Source organism: Triticum urartu, chromosome 2 (genome assembly GCF_003073215.2).
Source record: "Triticum urartu cultivar G1812 chromosome 2, Tu2.1, whole genome shotgun sequence".
In the NCBI taxonomy this organism is placed as follows: Eukaryota; Viridiplantae; Streptophyta; class Magnoliopsida; order Poales; family Poaceae; genus Triticum; species Triticum urartu.
The window spans coordinates 109851297-109857449 of NC_053023.1; positions in this window are offsets into that span (position 1 = coordinate 109851297).

The window sequence follows — 6153 nt, forward strand, 5'->3', positions numbered from 1 at the left end:
TTGGGGACTTGGTCACGTCTGAACCAGTCACGCCTCTTGATCGGCCTAAGGCCACAGAATCACTTGGGGGCTTGGTCGAACCCGAACCATTGCCACGCCTCTTGATCGGCATAAATGCCATGGTTTCATTTGGGGACCTGGCTGACTTGAACCATAGCTACACCAATCGGGAGCTTGGTCGTGTCCGACCATGGTAACGCCATCTGATCGGCTCAAATAAAGCCTCTTTTTGCAAACGGTTTTATCATTGCCTTTGCTTCACAATTTTCTTTGATAGATATTTCTTTCTTTTTGTTGCGTTTTTTAAACCGACAAAGTTTTAAGCCGGTTCAAACTGTCAATTGACGGAACACGGTCCATTTTTAATCCGGAGACTATTTGCCCGGTTTGATTTTTTCTTAAACATCCTATTACGGAGTAACACGGTGTTTTATTATAACCCGGCACGGTTTACATGGTAAACCGGCATTATATATATATATACAGGAGTTGCTATCTCCTCCAACAGTGTGGGTTTATAAACCTCCGCTTCAAGATTCGCCAAGCCAACTTCATGCCCAACGATGCCAGGTATTATGTATCTCAAAGATTTGATCATATGCTTAAATTTCAGATATTTTGATTTCATATATTCAGACATCATACTCCGCCTGACGATACAACTGCGGTGGCATTTTAAGATTTTTTATATTGCAAAAAATACTTTGGAAAGTTCATCACCCAAAGGAAGAACAAGTTGCTGTAATTATGCACGAAGGCATATCAAAATCAAGAGTATCGGCTAGCCTATTACAAGGCAACACGGTGCCCAAAATAAGATCATTGTTTTTTCGCAAAGGAGAAGCAGTTTAAACCGGCTTGCGGTTCAAGCTTGGTCACCAGCCTGGCCCGATGGTTGTGGGTCATCCCGCGCCGCTTCAACTTCAGGTTCTCTACCCAGCGGCTGGAAATCAACAGTTGTCCAGTCGATTCCCATTAATGCTTGAAAGACAGCTTCATCATGGATCAGCAACGACGGTTCAATGTCGGGAGCGTAAGTATGCTTATGGATTGGAGGGATAAGATTTTCCGCTTCAGGAATTGGTGCAGCTACTCGCTTGTTTTGGCTGTCATATTGGGCTTGATAATGAGACAAGTCTGCTTCCTCAACCAATTGACAAGCTAGCGGACGCACCTCTCGGTTAATTGCTCGCAGATCCGCTTCACTAAACTCTGACCCGTCTTCCTTCAAGCTGGGATAGCCCTGAGCCGCTTCAACAGGATCAAAATCCGGCACCCAAGCTTATGCCCGGATTAAGGCATTGATCGCACCGGTTCGAGCAACAGATTTCTTCAGCTCTTCAACCCGGGCAGGAAGCATCGACAGTCTCTTCAGAGTGTCCTGAATCAAAGTGGGCGCCGAATTGTTGTGGGATGCAGTAGAGATGATCCACTGTGCACTAGTGTACAGTTGTTCGATCAATGTGTAGGCGGCTTCCAATTTCTTCCGCACATCTGACCCCAAGTGACCAATGCGTGTCCCTGAAATATTACAAAGGGTTAACAAACCAGCAGCTCTATAAGACGGCAGAATCAATCCAGAAATCAAACCAGCTTACCAATGATAGCAGCGGTCATGGCATGCACGTGCCGCTTTATGCTGGTCAGTTCGTCCACCACCGGTTTCAGTGCAGCCTCGGCATTTTCTGCTCGTTTGGTTAAAGCGGATTTTTCAGTAGCCCAATCCGCCCGCTCCTTCTTGAAATCCTTCTTAAGCTATTCCATGACGCTTAAGGCGCTGATCAATTCCTCTTTTGCTTTTGAGGTTTCAGTCTGTTGGGACTTCAGATTTTCTTGGAGATCGGCGACTTGGTTTTCTTTTGTCTTCAGCTCAGCCTGCATACAGACAGTTGTACGATTCAGCAAGCAGTACAAGAATTGAAGCACCAACCACATAACAAGTTATGCACTTGGCACTTGGGGGCTAATGCATATTTGCTCTTCAATTATTCAAAAAATTCCCAAGCTCAATACAAGTATTCAACTTGGCACTTGGGGGCTAATGGCTATTTGTTCAGTTAATACTATTGCTACAATCTTGATTACCTAAAGTCCCGGTTTAACTACACTAAGTTGAACCGGCCCTTGGGGGCTATATCAGTAAATTCAGAAAACATTGAAGTCTGCATTGACAAGTCCCAGTTTGAACGGAGATTCTAAACCGGCCCTTGGGGGCTAGAAGACTTGACAGATTGAAGTACATACGCAGTTAAGCATATGGAAGTTACCTCATATTTCTCTTTCATCATATTAACCAGACCAGCTTCATAGTCACGGCTGGTGTATAGCCGGTTCAGATAGCCGGAATGGAGATCTTGGACGTTCAGAGCGGCATAAGTTGTCAGACTCGGCATTCCATTTTCCCTTGCCAATGGCAGCAAATTCTTCCTTGGCAGTGTGTCTAGATAAAGCAACGGGTTTGCCTGGCTCTGTGCGACCAATGCCAGTAATGACGACCTCATCATTCTTGGCATCGCCGATTTGCACTGGGGCCGTTGGCTTATCAGTACGCTTTGATGGGCTGGTGGATTTCTCAATCCAGATGGGGCTTGTAGGCTGGTTAACAGGGCCTGAGGTGTCAATAGGCCTTTCTTCAGCAATAAAATCGTCATCCTGCTGTGGTGGATCATTGGGTATATCTTCAGGAATAGCCGCTTCAAGCTCTGGTGTTTTACCCGGTTCAGGGACGGCGTCCTCCTCGGCCGCTTTATCCAGGCGAGCCTTCTTGCTCGGCCTAGGCTTGGCCCTGAAAGGAATAACAAAATCAAATACAGAATATGTTCCAAGGTGATGTACCGGAAATATTATGATAAGTATAGCTTACCCAAGCACCATTTTGAGCGGTGGCAGCTGAGTAGCCGATGACTCGCCAGAGGATGAGTGGGAAGTAACCTGATAATCGGAGTTAGATGGATTAAGAGGTTGATGAAAACAGCCCGCTTTAGGACAAGCACTGACAAGCAAACTAGAGACCTCTGAACGGCGTTTCCGAACTGGACTGTTCGGTAAATCGGCGGAGGTAACTACCTGGCCGCTGTGCCGGGTTGTGCGGCGAGCTTCATGCTGTTGGGTCTTCATAAGAAATTTGGGATCCAAGTAAGCAAGAGGATGAGAAAATTTAACCTTCCGGTTTGCCTGACGGATTTTTAGTGAAGGCAAAGGGTCTGAATCGGAAGAGAGAGTAATTACCTCTGAATCATCAGCATGGCTGGCTTCGGCATCATCCTGACAAATATCATCATCAATAAGGCGCATGAAAAATAAGCCAAGTGAGTCAAGCTCTACCTCAAGGTCCGGATTACCCACATCATCATCAGGGGCCAGATCAGAAGATGCAGTGGTTTTCTTCTTACGAGCAGACCGTTTCACGACTTTAGTCTTTGGCCGGGTTGGTCGTTCCGGTTTGTCTGTTTTTTCTGGCTTCTCCTGTGGAAGTTTCTTGCTCCAAAATGGATCATCGCCCTGTTTAAATAGATATTGATATTAAACAATGGCAAGATATATCAATGACAGGTTCAGTAAAAAGAAAAATCAAAATCTTACAGCTGGCGGTCTGTTGATGGCACAGAAGGGAAGCAGGCTGGTTTGAGCACAGATGTGTTCCGGTTCATTTAGCATTTTATCCACAACCTCTGTGATTTCTTCGTCAGTGAGCTGGATGTTAATATGTCACAGTGGGTCATCAACACTGCCAGTATACTCGCACGTCAAACCGGAGCGCTGACTAAGGGGCAGTATGCTCCACGATATCCAACAGCGAGCGTGATCAACTCCTGTTAAACCATTGGCCATGAAGGCTCTGAGCTTGGACAGTTGAGGAGCGTATTTGCTTCTCTCCTTGGTAGTCAACCTTTGCGGAAAGGGGTGTGTATTGCTAAGCCGCTCCGGACGAAAGCCAGGCAAAGGATTTTCACCAGCAGGGGAGGTGTCTTTGCAATAGAACCATGTTTGATTCCACTCTTTGGGGTGGCTGTGCAGTTTGGCGTGAGGGTATGTGACCTCTTTCCTTTTCTGAATCGCCACACCACCCAATTCCATATTGGAACCGTCAGTAAACTCGGTGCGGCGGTTTAGATGGAAGCAGTCTCTGAACAACTCAACTATGTGTTCCTCTTGAAAGTACACCTCACAGAGCACTTGGAAGTGACATATGTTTGTAACAGAATTGGGGCCAGTGTCTTGTGGGCGGAGTTGAAAATTGGCTAAAACGTCCCGGTAAAATTTAGAACCGGGCGGTTTAAAGCCCCGGGCTAAGTGATCTGCGAAAATGACGACCTCTCCTTCTTGAGGTGTGGGAGGGCATTCTTTGCCAGGGACCCTCCAATGGATGGTGTCTTTGCTGCCTAAAGCGCCGATCAGGACTAAATTGTTCAGTTGAGTCTCTGTGATGCTGTGATGCGAGAAGGAACCCAGTTGCACTCATATACTTGCTTGGCCATGATGAAATCTACAACATAGGTGATTCCGGTTCAAGAATTCATTGATTAAAGTACACTGGTATGTACAATGTTAAACCAGAGACAGCTCTATCTAAACCGGAGTTTTATGAAGCAACAGCATCTGGCGGTTCAACAAGGGGACTAATGGTATATATCGGTTTGGCAATTTTTCTACAAAGTTAAACCGCTGGATCTAAGCATTGAAACGATTGAGATTGCGGATGGGTAAGTGTACAGAAACAGATTTCACAAGTTTTCTTTACAGCGATGGATCTGAAGCAAGTTCAGAAAAGAAGGAAAATATTCAAAAGCTCAAAGCAGAACAGTATTGAATCAATGGGCAGAAATATATGTGAGATCTATGGTTTTAGGCACGAAACTAAAGGCGTATAGTAAAAGTTATCGCTATACAGAGAAGGGGTTCACAGATGCATCCAGGAGCTAGCATATGAACATAAACAGGTGATGAACGCAGCAAGAACACGAAACCCTAGAACAGATCTATGTTGAGAAGAGCAGAAGACCTACCAGAGCTGAGGAAGATGCGAAGGTCGCCGCAGTTTTCTGGTGCGCTCAGGTTGATGCAGCGGCCAAGGTCGATGCAGAAGACGACGACGGCGGTGGAGCTCTGAGACCGGCGACGCGAGGAAGACGAAGAGGAAGGGCACGAAGGGGAGAAAGGAAATGACCCTTCGACACTATTTATAAGGAAAAAAGACATGTGTCAGGCGCATGAATCTAGGAACCGAAAATTTCGGAAGTGGAGCTGTCGCCTCGGTTGTTGGGAGTTTGTTAAACAAGGAGATATCATGAATGTTTTCTTTATGACAGATGACGTCACCTCGGCTTACAACAACTAGAGAGGATGACATCATGGCGGTTCAGCAACTACGAGAAGATGTTGAAGATGAAGATTTTGCTAAGGATTGACATGAACCCGTTCAAATCAATCTGGGGCCTAATGTTGGGGATATTACTACTGGGCGTAAACCGGCCTATGTGGGCCGGGTTAACTTCATCAGTAACTCAAGAGTGTTAAAGCCCAGGAAGATAGATGAGGGCCTGAGGCCCGTAGTCGGTTTAAGATTTGTAGCCGTAAACTAGTATCTGTATGTAAACTTGTGTTGTAAGATAGGAATAAGGAGAGACCAACCCGGATACGAATATGAACTGGTGTTAGGGCTCTGTGAACCGACAGGCGTCACCCGTGTATATAAGGGGACGACCCGGCGGCGGTTTAAGGACAACAGACAACAACTCGAGACTTAGGCGAAGCTTGTTTGCTCCCTAGTCATCGAAACCCCATCAATTCCATCACAACTAGACGTAGGCTTTTACCTTCATCGAAGGGGCCGAACTAGTATAAACTCTCTTGCGTCCCCGTGTCCGCTTTAACCCCTTCAAGCTAACCCGTTGCGATGGCTCCACGACTAAGTCCTTTCACGAGGACATCTGCCGTGACAAAACCACGACATCATCTCACTTATATTGATTGCATGTGATGTTTATCCTTTATGCATCTTATTTTGCATAGTACATCGGTAGCATTATAAGATGATCTCTCACTGAATTTCAAGGTACAAGTGTTCTCCTTGAGTATGCACCATTGTGACAGTTCGTCGTGCCGAGACACCACGTGATGATCGGGTGTGATAAGCTCTACATTCACATACAA